This window comes from Neofelis nebulosa, chromosome 10 (genome assembly GCF_028018385.1).
Source record: "Neofelis nebulosa isolate mNeoNeb1 chromosome 10, mNeoNeb1.pri, whole genome shotgun sequence".
Classification (NCBI taxonomy): domain Eukaryota; kingdom Metazoa; phylum Chordata; class Mammalia; order Carnivora; family Felidae; genus Neofelis; species Neofelis nebulosa.
This window is the reverse complement of record NC_080791.1, coordinates 3,539,239-3,556,586: the sequence shown is the minus strand read 5'-3', so window position 1 is coordinate 3,556,586 and position 17,348 is coordinate 3,539,239. Positions and strand designations below refer to the sequence as shown.

Below are 17,348 nucleotides of genomic sequence, written 5' to 3'. Positions count from 1 at the left end.
ACAACTTTGCAAAGTAAGTATTGTTGTATGCCCATTTTCAGATGGTAAAACAGCCACTTACAGAGGTTTTCATAGTTTGCCCAATATCCCAGGCTGTGGTAAACTGCCTCACCAAGAGGGCAGGGAGCCCTCAAGACCCACCTGGTCCAGTCTGGTTCCAAACCCTAAGGACAGGTGCCACATGTTAGAAATGTAGCAACAAGATTGCCTTCTTACGTCTAAGCCAAGGAACATGCTAACCAAGGTTTACTTCTCTGAAACAACCTCTCTTCCCTTCCCTATATCACCTTCCATGTAATAGTGAAAGAAGAGTATTTTGTTTCCAAAGAATGGCTGTTATTTTGTTCATTTTCAGATTATTTCCCAAATGGTGTATATAGATAAACTCCATATAAATTAAGTTCTATAACATGAGCAAAAGTTTGGGCAAACTAAAACATGCATATGCTGTATCACACAAAAGGAACAATTTTTTCGTCTCTTTATAATTTTATCTTTGAACGCAGCTTTGAACCAAAGTGAACACATTTGAGTTACACATATGAGATATATTTTGTATGTTGTGGGGATGATTCTGTGTGCTTCAGCAATGGTTCCATATATTGGGATTTATGATCTTCAAATAAATAGATTATTTGATGTTTATTTCACAATGTGGCCAAGAAAAAGATGTTTTATGACAAATAATTATGAGATCTCAGTACTGATTACTTAGTTTTTGCTTTCCTAAATATGATGACAAAGAAAAATGAAAATATAACCTACATATGTGTTCACTATCAGCTAAACTTAATCCACTCATTTGCTGTAAAAGAAAAATCCACATACAGAGTATACAGTTTACAATAGTCAGCATTGCAAGAATTTCAAAGAATTCTCTAAGAATCCTATGAGGTGAGTCTTCTACTCCATTTTTTTCCTAGAAAAAAGAGGCTTATATTTGTACCCATATTCAAGGTCTGCAGATTTGTTTTTGACTAACTAGTCGCCCTGGAATTTGAACCCATGTCTAATGGGTCCAACACCTATTCTCCCTCTCCAGATACTGCAGCGTAGTAATGCATGAGAGGTACCTGTAAATATTTCCTATGTGCACAGAATAAAAAGTAAGCTAACTTTAGATTAGCTGACATGATGAATTTGGTTTTAATTATCTCCCAAAATGACATTATAATTAAGTGTAAACTTTGCGAAATAAGATGTAAATGGACCTCTTCATAATTTTGCCCATTATTTCCCGGACCCAAATATTAAAGAATCAGACTTCAGCAAAAGCATCCTAACTGGAATAAAACTCTATTTCTGCTTTATCTACTACAATGGTGTATCTTTGCTATGATTATGCTTTTCTTATTATAGAAAATAAAAGCATTAAAAAGTGTGATTAGAAAAGCTTTCTTGTAAAGCCATAAAATATTTCCTGATTTATACAGTTTAATCATTCATGACTTTTTTCAAAATTTCAAAATGTTTCCTTTGGAGTATTTTTATATTGTTCCACATTCCTTTTGCCAGTTTCAAATAGAAAACTTTTTTTTTTTATTTTTTTTTAACGTTTATTTATTTTTCAGACAGAGAGAGACACAGCATGAACGAGGGAGGGGCAGAGAGAGAGGGAAACACAGAATCGGAAGCAGGCTCCAGGCTCCGAGCCATCAGCCCAGAGCCCGACGCGGGGCTCGAACCCGCGGACCGCGAGATCGTGACCTGAGCCGAAGTCGGACGCTTAACCGACTGAGCCACCCAGGCGCCCCTCAAATAGAAAACTTTTTGACGTGTGGGCTCAGGGGTGAGAGATTTTTCTGATATTAGTACTCTGAGCCACAACTCATTTTACAGGTCTTGTCTATGACATAACCAAGGCCAGCACTGCCTCCTACAGATCCCTAAAGCTACAAAGAGCAAGAATTTACTACCAAGAGTAAACCAGGGAGAACAGGACTGCTTATCTATCGGTCCCACATCTCATGAAGGTAAGTATTCCAAAGTGAGCTGGCCTGCCAGTGTGAAATTTGTCAGTCAAAAACTAGCTTCCCCGTGGATACATCTGATAAACAATAAAATAAAATAAAATAAGATAAGATAAGATAAAGTACAAAATAAATAAAATACATCATCGGTAAAGATGTGCTATATGTTTTAGAGGGAAGTATTAATAAATCAACAGTCTTTCCAAGTCAGAGGATGATTCTCACTAAAACTTGGTCTCCTGCTCTGGTTAATAAATGGCAAGATTATCCACCTGTTGTGCAGCCCACAAATTGGGGTGTCTTTCTTTTATCTCTTTTTCTGTGACACATAACACTGTAATAATTAGAATGTCAAGTGATGACTCCACACCAGAACATATTAAAACTTTAGGAATTTCATAGGATTTCTAGAACAGCTACAGCATCTACCCAAACAACATAACCTAAAGCTTATCATTATTTGCTTGACAGTGCTTCCCAAGCAACTTAACATACCAAATAAAAAGGCCTAATTAGTCAAAAAGATGTCATTTACAATTCATATCTCCAGGAACTTTGTTAAAAATCCCACAGAGTTACAAAGCACATGCCTAAATAGGATTGTAGGTCATTACCATGGGTGACTTTCTTTAAATCTCCTTCACTCTCTAGAATACACCACCTAGGGGCCCTTGGGTGGCTCAGTTGGTTAAGCGTCCTAGGCTCAGGTCATGATCTCATGGTCTGTGAGTTTGAGTCCCGCATCGGGCTGTGTGCTGACAGCTCAGAGCCTGAAGCCTGCTTCAGATTCTGTGTCTCCCTCTCTCCGACCCTCCCCTGTTCATGCTCTGTCTCTCTCTGTTTCAAAAATAAATAAAACATTAAAAAATTTTTTTTAGAATACACCACCTTAAATACTGTTTTATCAAGTTTTGTTGACTTGCTATTTTTCTTACAGTTCATTTCTTTCACCTCTACCTCCACTGTTGGTATTGTAACCCAAAGCATCCTCAACAGCTGTCCTTTTCTGTCCCTCACTGTGTCTTTGACAATGCTTCCTAATTTCAGGGTCTGATGTTGTCACATGTGGCAGAAACACCACAGAATAAATGCTGTACCCTTGTGCCTTCCACAGGGTATAGGACATGATGCTGGCAGGTCTTAATATCTGGTGATGTCAACTTCAGTCACTGGGATAAGATGGTGTCCATCAGATTTCTCCAGGGGCAAGTTACATTTCTCCCCCTCAATTATTAAGAAGTATTTTGTGGAGAAATACTTAGAGACAACTCAGATATCCTGTTTCTTATCATAGCTTCACCTATTAGTTTTAGCACCCATCAATAATTCTTTCCTGTAACAATTACCGTATTGTTTGCTTACCCGTGATTTTCTGTTTGCATCCTTTCTTCTACATTATTCATTGCAACTATATTGTAGACAAGGGCTGTCTCTTCTCCCCTATTTACTTATTTATTCAGTTCTTTACTGGTGACATCATTTGGGACTCATGGATATTTACTTATTCTTTGGTTGTCTAACCTTATGACCATTACTTGTTCTTTGTTGTTTTGTTCACATTGTCCCAGATTTTGGCCATTGGTAGCTTCTGTAAGTTGGCTACTGAATCCTTTGCCTCATGCTTTACCCAATCATTTTATAAACATTTCCTTGCTTTCTGATACAAGATGATCTTGCCTCATCCTATATTTTCTCTGTTTTAGCCCTGTAACCATCCATTTTTCTTTTTTTTTTTTAATGTTTATTTATTTTTTGAGAGACAGAGAGAGACCAAGCATGAGTGGGGGAGGGGCGGAGAGAGAGGGTTACACAGAATCCAAAGCAGGCTCCAGACTCTGAGCTGTCAGCACAGAGCCTGATGCGGGGCTTGAACTCACGAATCACGAGATCATGACCTGAGCTGAAGTCAGACGCTTAACCGACTGAGCCACCCAGGTGCCCCTGTAATCACCCATGTTTCTAAAAGTCATTGTCCTTTAATTGTAGAATGCTATTCAGGAATTAAGATCTGGATGCCAGGTGTCTTCATTGCCCCTGGAATGTTCTTGCCTCCAGATCCTCTCAGTAGACAGAGCTAGGAAACACATGTATGGACACTCAACACACACATACATATTATAATTATTTCTATACCTAAGGTTCTATATATATATTGAAGCCATGGGTTCATACTGACACCTCCAATTTTAGGGCTCTTTCTAGCATTTCCCCTTTTCTTATTTGTAACCCGGCTCTTATTACCTACAATATATTTACCTATCTGCTAAATCTTAGTATGCACATAGTATTTCAGAATCTCTAGTCAATACGTTTGTTAAAAACAAATTTACACAATATAGTGTATGTGGTGGGGGATATAATTGCATATGGTATGCAATCAAAATATTGTCCCTCACATCACTTAATTATTGTCTTCTCTACCCCTTTCGATATAGTTATGTCATTCATTTATAACACTGTTAGGTAAATTTGTTATTTTTTTGTATTCTATTTTGGGTTCCCCTACATCCTGGTCGGTTTTATTTATTTATGTTTTGGGGTATGTCCTAAAAGACAGTGCTATACAGAAAACTAAGAGAAGTTTCATTCTGTTCACATTCTTGAACTGCCACTCCTACCCAACTTATGTTGGCAACCAATCTCATTAGTTTCTGGCTTATTTTTCTATATTTCTTTTGAAGACATTAGTGGATAAATGTGTATTTTCTCATTCTCCCTTTTTCATTACATAAAGAATAGCACATTATAGACACCTTCACAGTGTGTATTTCTTGTTTGTTCTTTTTTTTTTGGTGAATATACAAATAGCCTTGTATATAACAATACAAAATAAATTATCTGTAGGCATGGACAATGGGAGTGATAGAGCATTCTATATTGTTAAATGAAGCTAGTAACTATGGGTATATTGAATTTCTTAACATTAGCCAGCCTTTTCAACTTCTTTAACTGACTTCTCTAAAATTACTGGTGAGAAACATTGCCTCAAGCACCCTGTCATAGTTTATTAGCAATGGTGAAGCACTATTCTAGAAAGTAGAACATATCCTCCCTGACCATTCCACCTGTTCCATGGTCCTTCTCTTCAGCACCCGATAAAACAGTTCTTATTAACTTGGTTGGATCAATGATTCATTTCTCCATCACATTCACAAAATCTCCAAGCAGAGTATCAGAACCAACTTTTGAGAAACTTAGCATAATTATCTCAACTATCAATGATCCTACAACAACTACTTTCTTAGTAATGACCTTTGTAAGCATGTTTTTAAACGTTTATTTCTTTATTTATTTTGAGAGAGACAGAGAGACAGAGAGAGACAGAGAGACAGAATCCCAAGCAGGCTCCATGCTGTCAAAGCAGAGCCCGATGCATGGCTGTATCCCACGAACCATGACATCATGACCTGAGCTGAAATCAAGAGTTGGACACTTAACTGACTGAGCCACCCACACACCCTGTTTGCAAGAATTTTGAGTGTTCTTTTAGTAATTTCTATATCATTGAAAATATTTTCATTAGCTGGAATTAGCAAGTCTCAGGCTGGAATGCACTGAAGAATAACACAACCCCCTCCCAAAACAACGCCTTCTTCAACAGCTTACATGTAGTATTGAGGGCATGTGCAGGTCTTTCTTTTCATTCACTTCCACATCACTTGTCCCACCAACCTGCAGCAGAGCTACTCAATCTGGAAGTTTTTCAAGATATTCATTCAATTTTTCCTTTTCATAATTACCAGTTATGATATGTAACTGCTCAATGATTCTTGAATAGATTTTTCAATTTGAGTCTGTTATCTTTTCCCTTCGAGCACACTGGCTAATTTCTGGTCACAACGACATCTCTATCCAACTTTTCCTAAGTGTGTGACTGAGCATCATCAAGATTTAGGGTCAACCTTTCTTCTCTGAACACTGAACCACCAGCATCAGTAGCCATGTGTCTAAGTAGGTTTTTCCATTGTCACCAGACTGCTATAATCTGAAAACCAAGTTTTAGACTATTCAAAATGGGTGTATTTAGAGCTTCTCCATTAACATCTTCAGTAATTATTATGAAGGGCTTACAATAAGCATTGACAATTTCAACTGCAGATATAATGGAGTAGACACCAGACATTTTCTTTTCACCCAATAGAACACAGGCATTCACATTTCTGAGCTTCTGATGTATACTAAGTATGAAGAAACATAATCAAACTGCAATCCAGTAATTTATAATTCATTATTCAGTGTTTCCCGTCTTTTGGTGTCTTTACATCCTTCCTTTCAATCTTTTTCACTGTATAAGAAATGATATTGCTCATTTCTTGGTTTGCAGAAATCATGGCAACCTAAGTGATTTCTCCAGGGCTCAAAACAGGTTTCAACTGCTCCTTAAATTCATCAATCACAGCATCTACAGCTAACACCACACCTTTCCTAATTTCCACTAGATTAGCACCTTGGCTAACCTCCAAGCCTTCCTTGGCAAGAGAGGATACTGATGTGGTAGCACTGGTGGGGGATCTCTGGTCTTTTCCTTTGTGTTAGTGGCAACATCTTGAACAAGTAGAGTCCACACATTGTTATCTTTATCCTTTAAGTCAATTGAGACTGATACTCTGGGACTACTCACTCACTAATAATCACTCCAGCATCAGCTCAAATAAACTCACTCACTAATCATCACTCCAGCATCAGCTCAAAGCATTAAGGCTCAAATACCTGCACCAAATTTTACATCTTTGACATAAGCCTGAGTGAGATGAGGAACCATTGCCTGCACAGTGGCCTCACCTGGTGAGGCTGTGGGCATGCACCTGAAGAGGCAAGGGAGGCAGTGCTCAGCACACAGAGCAATCAATCCGTGACCCCTCTCTGTGCTATGTCACCGTCTGTGTCACCCAGTGGCTTCCATCCCTTTCCTGGTGGCCCAGGCCTGGCAATCTGCATGCACCATGCATATTTTTGTTTTGAATGTTAACAATAAGTCTTGGAAATGTCCCCATATTATTTCACTCAGGTCTTCATGCTTTTTCAGTTTCTTGGTACTCTACTGTGTGGATGCATCATACTTTAATCAAACACTATCCTGTGTATGGGCAATTTAATTGCTTCTGATATGAAACAAATCAAATAACCCTGCAGGGAAGAACCTTGTGTAAATATAGTATTCGAGGAGTACCTTTCAGAACAGATTCCTAGTAGTGGGATTGCTTGATCAAACCATACACACATATAAAGTTCTGTTATTAAACTTCCACCAGAAGGACTGTGCCTGTTTGCATTCTCACTAATAATATAGGACACTCCCTGTTTAGCCACAGCCTCACCAAGAGGATATGTTGTCATACTTTTTAATTTTTACCCATCTGATCACTGAGAAATGACATTATTTTAATTTGTATTTTTCTAAGTATGTTTGAACTTGAAAAGATATGTATACTTAAGGGCCATTTTTATCTTTTTAATATGTGTGAGTTTGTGCTGATGTCTATTTCATATTTTCCATTGTTTTTCAGTTTCTTTTTTTTTTATTTTAAGAGTTCTTAATATATTAAGATTATTAGCTCTTTGTGTTACATGCTACAAATATTTTCTTCTAGGGGCACCTGGGTGGCGCAGTCGGTTAAGCGTCCGACTTCAGCCAGGTCACGATCTCGCGGTCCGTGAGTTTGAGCCCCGCGTCAGGCTCTGGGCTGATGGCTCGGAGCCTGGAGCATGTTTCCGATTCTGTGTCTCCCTCTCTCTCTGCCCCTCCCCCGTTCATGCTCTGTCTCTCTCTGTCCCAAAAATAAAAAAAAAATAAAAAAAAAATATTTTCTTCTAGTTTATCAATTATCTATGATATTGTGAAGACATTCATCCCTGTGTTCTTCTAGTTCTTATATGTTTTCATTTTTTATGTTTAAATTCTTGACCTCTGGAGTTTACTCTGGTATATCTTATAAGAACTGTATCAAAAATTTTTTTTCTAAATGGTTACTCAGATGTTCTACAACCATTAGTTAAAAAGTCCATCTGGAGTGCGTGGTTGGCTCAGCTGGTTAAGCCTCCGACTTGAGCTCAGGTCATGATCTTGCAGTTCTTGAGTTCAAGTGCTGCATCAGACTCTGTGCTAACAGTGCATAGCGTGGGGCCTGCTTTGAGATCTGTGTCTCCCTCTTTCTCTGCCCCTCCCCTGCTCATTCTCTCTCTCTCTCTCTCTCTATCTCTCTCTCTCTCTAAAATAAGTAAACATTAAAAAAAAAGTCCATCTGTGTCCCAGTAATAACCCAAAGAGAGTAGCTGTATCATAGAATACGTTCCTTATGTACTTAGATCTATTTCTGGGTTTTCTACTCTGTTCCCCTGGCCTCACTGTCTGCTTATGTGTCAGTGCCACACTAATTTAATTATGGGTACTTTGAAGTACACCTTTATACCTTTATATCCAGGGGAGGGGGAGGGGCTCATAGCTTCTCATAGATTTTCTTTTTCAGTGTTTTCCTGCTTCTTCTTAAATGTTTTTCCATATGAACTTGATTATCAGTTTGTCTTATACCACACACACACACACACACACACACACACACACCCCAACTGCTCGTGTTTTGATAAGGACTGAGTTACATTTATAAATTAATTTAGGAAGAACTGAAATTTTTATAACATTGCATAATCTAATACAAGAAAAGGAGATGTCTGTCCACCTGTTCAAGTCCTCTTCTGTGTCTTTCTGTTTTGTTTTAAAATTTTCTTCATGAAGTTTCTTATCACTTAAATACTTCATCTTCTTTGTTGGAGTTGTTATAGGGTTTTTCCCCTCACTCATCCACATCTTTCTTAGGCTGCTTGAGAAACTCTCAGCAAATACCCATGTCCTCCTCCAATGCTCTCTCTACACTGGATCCAGAGTTATCTCTAAAAAATGTAAATTTGTTCATTTTCTTTCAAAGATTTTGAAAAGCTTCTGCATTTATTAAGATGAAGACCGAATTCCTAATTAGGCCCACCCAGTCCCCCATCTTCTGGCCCTCACAGACGGCCACTTTGTGGGCTTTAACCACACTGGCCACTTTTCTTTCTATGGGGCCTTTGCCCCCTCCCCGCTCAGGCTATAGAGCTTGAAGAGCAGAGCACCTGCCCCAGCCCCTCCAGTCAAGGTCAGGAAAGAAACCTGGAGAGTGAAGACATGGGCGGCCATGGTTGAGAGAGGAATCCCAGAAGTCTGGCTTCTCATGCATTTGGAAGAAAACACGTATATGTGAGTGTGGATGCTGTGGAAATAGTAAGAAGAACCACCCCCCCCCCCAACACACACACAGCAACAATGCATGGAACTGTACTATCAGTTGATGGTGACCCCTTCTAGGGAAGAAAAGGAGAGTGGTAAGTGACTGCCCATTCTCTCCAGCAGCACCCGGAAAACTGAGACAGGACCTCTGTGACTGGGGGAAGGGAGGAAATCTGCAAAGAGGCAGGTAAGAGTATGAATGAGCATGGAGGGGATGCAGTTCCTGCTTCTTCAGGACTTCAGGAGGAAGCCCTCCCATGAGCCCCTGGACGTCCCTCACCTGAGGGTCTCTCTACCTGGTCTGCAGGCACCCTCAATGCCCCAAGTGTTAATCACACACTGAGTAGGCTCTTTGGGTGCGCCCCTAAGTACAGCAGCTGAGACGCCCAAAGCAGGCCAGGGTCTGTGGGCAACGGAGAAATCACAAATTTGAGCTACAGTGCCACCTTCTGGAAAATTACAGAGAGCTTTCTAGTAGCTAGGTGGGAGAATACATAAAAAGACATAAAAGACATAAAAACTAATTTAGAATTCTGCCAGGGGCGCCAGGGTGGTTCAGTCAGTTAAGCCTCTGACTCATGAGTTTGGCTTGGGTCATGATCTCACGGTTCGTGATTTCGAGCCCCATGTTGGGCTCTGCACTGACAGTGTGAAGCCTGTTTGGGATTCTCTCTCTCCCTCTCTCTTTGCCCCTTCCCTACTCATTGTCTCTCTCTCAAAATAAATAAATAAACTTAAAAAAAAAAAAAAAAAGAACTGTGCCACAAGAGGGAGCAAGAAGAGTGGAATTACCCTTACAAAGACTGAAAACCCCAGGTAATAACAGCACCATTGAACAGAATACCCCTCCCTACCTAGAGGCAACTAGGAGAGAATTTTGCTACTTCAGATGCAAAGGCAGCAGTGTTAAAAATACAAGAAACATGAAAAACCAAGAAGGCATGTTATCATCAAAAGATAATAATAATTCTTCAATAACTGAGCTCAACGTAATGACATTTTATGAACTAGCTGATAAAGAATTCAAAATAGCTGGGGTGCCTGGGTGGCTGAGTAGGTAGAGCACCCAACTTTGGCTCAGGTCATGATCTCACGGCTCGTGGGTTCAAGCCCCACATTGAGCTCTGTGCTGACAGCTCAGAGCCTGGAGTCTGCTTCAGATTCTGTGTCTCCCTCTCTCTCTGCCCCTCTCTTACTCACACTCTGTCTCTGTCTCTGTCTGTCTCTCTCTCTCTCAAAAACAAACATTAAAAATTAAAAAAAAGAATTCAGAATAGTTGTTTTTGAAAAACTCAGTGAGCTACAAGGAAACTCAGAAAGGCAATTCAACAAAATCGCAAAAAAAAAAAAAAAAAGAAATTCTGGAGCTGAAGAATGCAATGAATGAAATTAAAAATACATCTGCAGTGAGCATAACAACTGGAAGACAGAAGAGGCAACTCGGAGGGTAGGAGTTTGTAAATAAATCATTTAGAGGAGAACAAAGAATAATGTAGAAAAGAGAATATCTATGTGATCTATGGGATTTCATCAAAAGAACAAATATTGGGGCGCCTGGGTGGCTCAGTTGGTTAGGCGTCTGACTTCGGCTCAGGTCATGATCTCTCAAACTCAGGTTTGTGAGTTCGAGCCCCACATCAGGCTCTGTGCTGACAGCTCAGAGCCTGGAGGCTGCTTCAGATTCTGTGTCTCCCTCTCTCTCTGCCCCTCCTCTGCACGCGCTGTCTCTCTCAAAAATAAACATTGGAAAAAAAAATTTAAAAAAAGAACAAATATTAGGGTAATCAGGGATCCAGAACAAGAGAGGGTAAAGGAGGCTGAACATTTATTTAAAAAATAATATCTCACAACCTCCCAAGCCTTGGGACAGAATCGGGCATCCAACTTCGTAAAGCTAATAGATCACCTTATTATCTCAACGCAAACAACCTTCCCTAAGATACATGATAACGAAACTGCCAATAACCAAAGATACAGAGAGAATCCTAAAAGCAGCCATATATTAAGAGATTATAACCTAGAAAATAATTCCTATTAAACAATCAATATAAATGAATCAGTATCATGTATGAAATAAACATACAGAAATCAGGAGCACTAACAATTATACAATAATAACAAAACATCTAAAAAAGAAATTAAGAAACTATGACATTCACAACAGCCTCAAAAACAATAAAATATTTAGGAATAAATTTAACCAATGTCAGGAAAGAGGTGTATAATGAAAACAACATGACTTGAAGAAGACACAAATAAATGGAAAAATACCCTGTGATGTGGATCAGAAAAAATAATGTTGTTAAAAGGCACATAGTACTCAAAGACATCTATAGGTTCCATGCAATTTCTATCAAAAGTCCAATGGGATTTTCCATAGGAAAAGAAAGAAAACTCTCCTAAAATTTGTATGAATCCACAAAAGACCCCAAAGAGCCAAAACAATCATGAGAAATAACAAAGTTGGAGGCATCACACTTGTCTATTTCATACCATAGGCCAATGGAACAGAATCAAGAGCCCAGAAATAAACTCCTACATCTATTGTCAACTAGTATTTGACAAGGAAGGCAGGAACACTCAGTGGAGAGAGGATAATCTCTATAACAAATGGTGCTGGGAAAACTCATAACCACATGGAAAAGCTTTAAATTGAACCCTGATATTATACCACACTGAAAAATTTTCTCAAAATGGGTTAGAGATATAAACATAAGATCTGATACTGTAAAACTCCTAGAAAAAAAACATGGAAACCCCTTTAACGTTGGTCCTGGCTCCTTGACGCTTGTGTTGATTGCTGTACCCATTCCCTCATTTCTCTCTCTCTCTCCTCAGGCCTCCCTATTCCTGAGACATAGCAATATTGAAATTAGGCCAGTTAACCCTACAGTGGCATCTAAGTGTTCAAGTGCAAGGAAGAATCACATTTCTCACGTTCAATCAGAAGCTAGAGACGATTATGCTCAGGGAGGGGGGCATATAGAAAGCCAAGATGGGCCAAAAGCTAGGCCTCTAGTGCCACACAGTTAGTTAGCCAGGTTGTGAAGAACAAGAGAAAGTTCTTGTAGAAAATGAAAAGTGCTACTTCAATGAACACAGAAATGATTAAAAAAAAATCAGCCTTCTTACTGATATGGAGAAAGTTCTAGTGGTCTGGATAGAAAAAGAACCAGCCACAACATTCCCTTCAGCCAAAGCCTAATCCAGAGCAAGGCCTTAACTCTCTTCAGTTACGTGAGGACAGAGAGAGAAGAAGCTGCAGAAGAAAAGTGTGAAGCGAGCAGAGGCTGGTTCGTGAGGTTTAAGGAAAGAAGCCATCTTTACAACATAAAAATGCAGGTGAAGCAGCAAATGCTGCTCAGCCTACGGTGAGTTGTTATTCAAAAGGCCCAGCTAAGGGAACTAATGAAGGGGACTACGCTAGACAAAAGAGTTTTGATGTAGATGGAACAGCCTTCTCTAAGGAGAAGATGCCTTCTAGAACTCTCCTAGCTAGAGAGAAGTCAATGCCTGGCCTGAGAGCTTCACAGGACAGGCTGACTCTCTTGTTAAGGGTTAATGCAGCTGGTGACTCAGTGTTGAAGCCTATGGTCATGTTCCACTCTGAAAATCCTAGTCCCCTCCAGGATAATGCTCAATCTACTGTGCCTCTCTCCTATAAATGGAGCCACAAAGCATGGATGACAGCACATTTGTTTACAACATCATTTACTGAATATTTTAAGCCCATTATTAGGACCCAGTACTCAGAAAAGACCCCTTTCAAAATGTTATTGCTGATTGACAATGCACCTGGTCACCCAAGAGCTTTGATGGAGATGTCCAATGACATCAATGTGGTTTTCATACATGCTAACACAACACCCATTCTGCAGCCCATGGGTCGAGAAGTAATTTCAACTTTCAAGTTCTGTTGTTTAAGAAATACATTTTGTAAGGCTATAGTTGCCATAGACAGTGATTCCTCTGATGTGTCTGGGCAATGTAAATAGAAAACGTTCTGGAAAGGATTCACTTGTCTTGATGTCAATAAAAACATTCATGTTTCATGGTCAAAATGTCAACATTAACATGAGTTTGGAAGAAGTGGATTCCAACCCTCATGGACGACTTGGAGGGATTCAAGACTTACGTGGAGGAAGTCACTGCAGATGTGGTGGGAACAGCAAGAAAAGGAGAATGAGAAGTGGGACCTCAAGATGTGACTGAATTGCTTCAATCTCGTGATAAAACGTCAGCAGACAAGGCATTGCTTCTTATGGACAAGCAAAGCAAGTGGCTTCCTGAGATGGAATCTACTGGTGAAGATGCTGTGAAGACTGTTGAGATGACAACCAATGATTTAGAATATGACATTAACTAAGTTGATGAAACAGCAGCAGAAGTTGAGAAGAGAGATTAATTCTGAAAGAAGTTCTGCTGTGGGTAAAATATATCAAACAGACTTGCATTCTATAGAGAAATGTTCATAAAAGGAACCGCCAATCAGTGGGACAAGCTTCACTGCTGTCTTATTTCAAGAAATTTCCACGGCCACCTCAGCCTTCAGCAGCACCACCCTGAAGGGTCAGCAGTCCTTAACATCAGGCAAGACCCTCCACCAGCAAAAAGATTCTCACTCACGGAAAGCTAAGATGGTGGTTAGCAATTTTTAGGAATAAAAGTCTTTTAAAATTAAGATATGCACATTGTTTCTTAGACATAATGCTATTGCACACTCAATAGACTACAGTATAGCATAAACATAACTTTTATATGTATTGGGAAACCAAAATATTTATTTGACTTGCTTTATCGTGGTGGTCTGGAAATGAACCCACAATACCTCCGAGGTATGCCTATATATGGAAAGGAAATGAAAACAGGACAAAGAAGAGATGTGTACACTCCCATAGTTTTGCAGCATTATTCATAATATCTAAGATATGGAAACAACCAAAGTATCTATCAACAGATAAATGGATAAAGAAGATGTGGTATATACATATAGTGAAATAATATTCAGTCATGAAGAAGAAAGAAATTCTACCATTGCAACATCATGGACAGACTTAAAAAGGATTATGCTGAACGAGACTAGTCAGAGAAAGACAAATACTGTATGATATCACATATATATATGCAATCTAAACAAGTAAACAAACATACAAACTCATAAAAACAGAAAATAGAATGGTGCTTACAAGGGAGTTGAGGGTGGAAAAATTGGGGGAGTGTTGTTTAAGGATATAAACTTGCAACCAGTAGATACGTAATTCCTAGAGACACAAGGCAGAGAATGGGGATTATAAACAATTTATTATTGTACATTTCAAAGCTGCTAAGAGACTTTAAGTAGTTGTTCCCATCATAAAAAGGAAATGGTAATGATGAGACATGACAGAGGTCGTAGTGAGTGCTATGGTGGTGATAATACTGCAATATAGGAGTGTATCAAACCAACATGGGTCACACCCTACAATACACAAGGCTGTATGTCAATTATCTCTCACTGTTAGAAAACACTATATGTGTTATGTATTCTTAGTACTGCGATTTGTTAATACCTAAAAACTATTTTATGTATGAGTTTTTTTTCCATTCCCTTTCCACCAGCCATTAGTTTTACATTTTCCTCATTCTTTGCTTTTCCTATTATCTTTATGATCACTATTATTTTTGTTTGGTTTTGTAAGTATATATACACATGCATTTAAAATTATCTGGGGCTCCTGGGGGGCTCAGTCGGTTGAGTGACTTTGGCTCAGGTCATGATCTCCCGGCTCATGGATTCGAGCCCCATGTGGGGCTCTGTGCTGACAGCTCGGAGCCTGGAGCCTGCTTCAGATTCTGTGTCTCCCTCTCTCTCTGCCCCTTCCTCACTCAAGCACTGTCTCTCTCTCTGTCTCTCTCAAACATAAATAAACATTAAAAACATATTCTTTTTTTTTTTTTTTATTTTTTTTTAACATTTATTTATTTTGAGACAGAGAGAGACAGAGCATGAACAGGGGAGGGGCAGAGAGAGAGGGAGACACAGAGCCAGAAGCAGGCTTCAGGATCTGAGCCATCAGCCCAGAGCCCGACGCGGGGCTCAAACTCACGGAACATGAGATTGTGACCTGAGCCGAAGTCGGACGCTTAACCGACTGAGCCACCCAGGCGCCCCTAAAAACATATTCTAAAAAATAAGTAAAATAAAATTATCTTACAATTATATTTATCCATTTATCTTTGTATTTTCTTGGAGTGCTCCAGATTCATCTCAGTATTTGGATATTCTATTCTATTTTCCATTTATTTTCTATTTAATTAATTGGAACTTGTAGTTTATCTTTGAAGGTGTAATGATAAGTTAACTTTTCTCCAATGAGTAGAAAGAGTATTCACATAAGAATGTTAAGTGGCTATGTAAAAATTAATATATATCTGTGCTCAAATATTTACTTTTCAGCAAAAATATAAATAAGAAAATGTGTAGTTTTTAAAATTTTGTTTATGTGTGTATTTATTTATTTATTTATTTATTTATTGACAGAGAGAGAAAGAGCACGCACACATACAAGTGGGGAGGGGCAGAGAGAGAAGGAAAGAGAGAATCTCAAGAAGGCTCTGGGCTGACAGCAGAAAGCCTGACGTGTGGCTTGATCTCATGAACCATGAGATCATGACCTGAGCCAAAGTCAGGTACTTAACCAACTGAGCCACCAGGTGCCCCAAGAGTTTATAGTTTTAAGTCATACCCCAATTTTAGGGGAAGTCATCTTTAAGTTCCATAGTATCAGGTCAGAATGTGTAGTATGCTTATTAATTTGTTCATTTTCAGGTGCTGTCACACATCCAACAATTAACACTTTTCAGGGGGAAGAGGCTAAGAGAAGGTGCAATCTTAATCAATGATTTCCCCACACTATTTAATTGCATTCAAGGAGGTTAAAAATTGTTTGCTCACACCTGCTGGAAGTGCCAGCCAATACCTTAAATAAACTTCATTTCCTATTCATACGAACACACACACTGTCTTTAATAATGGAATGGAATTCTTGATGGACATGGAATGGATACATACTGCCTTGAGATCAACGCTTTACTTTAAAATCACACAGGTACATATTGTAAAGCCTCTAATTGTCTTGAAGGATCTGTGAACTTCCAAAAGTGACTTCTAAGCAGATAAAATATGGACACTTACCCCAAACTATCTCCATGCATATAAACACCCTTTCATTGTGATTAAGAACTAACTCATTGAACACATAATGCTGAACATTTACTGTGTGCCTAGCACTGTGTCAAGCTCAGAAGGTATTTTGCAGTCCAGTGGGTAAAGAGGAAAGTAAGAAAAGCATTTCAGGGGCATCTGGGTGGCTGAGTCAGTTAAGTATCCAACTTCAGCTCAGGTCACGATCTCATGGTTTGTGTGTTCAAATCCCGCGTTGGGCTCTGTGCTGACAGCTCGGAGCCTGGAGCCTCCTTCAGATTCTGTGTCTCCCTGTCTCTGCCCCTCCCCTGCTCTCTCTCCATCTCTTTCAAAAATAAATAAAACATTAAAAATTTACTTTTAATTTTTTTTTGGTGTTTATTTATTTTTGAGAGAGAGAGTGAGAAAGGGGCAGAGAGAGGAGGAGACATGGAATCCAAAGCAGGCTCCAGGCTCTGAGCTGTGGCACAGAGCCCGACGTGGGGCTCGAACTCACGAATCGTGAGACCATGATCTGAGCCAAAGTCAGACACTTAACTGACTGAGCCACCCAGGCATCCCTAAAAAATTTATTTTTCAAAGAAAAGCATTTCAGCACTGTGTGTTCTCAGCCCTTAGCGCTTAGGGATGAGCACACTATGAAAAATGTGCAGGGTAAAAGATCCCTAATTCAGTCTCAGGGGGTTAGGAAATCTCTGGATAAGGCAGTCTTCAATGTGAAATCAGAAATGGGAATAAACTCTAGTAAAAGTGGGAGAGGACTTTTACAAAGGGTAGGGAATAACATGCACAAAGTCCAGGGTCAACACAGAATGTAACTGCTTCAGGGATTTTCTAGGTAACTCAAAATGACTGGAACTCAAAGGGATCTGGGGTAGTTGGGAGGCTGGAAAATGAGCAGGTGTCTATTCATGTGTGTTGCCTCATGCCAGGC

General features: G+C 39.4%; 1 protein-coding gene and 1 pseudogene across 11 annotated transcripts in view; both read right to left on the bottom strand.

Moving 5' to 3' along the window:
- GRIA4 (glutamate ionotropic receptor AMPA type subunit 4) overlaps nt 1-17,348 on the bottom strand; it is a 408,691-nt gene that overhangs the window by 294,639 nt on the left and 96,704 nt on the right. The gene's annotated exons all lie outside the window — the stretch shown is intronic.
- On the bottom strand, nt 4,759-6,771 carry LOC131488417 (60 kDa heat shock protein, mitochondrial-like; annotated as a pseudogene).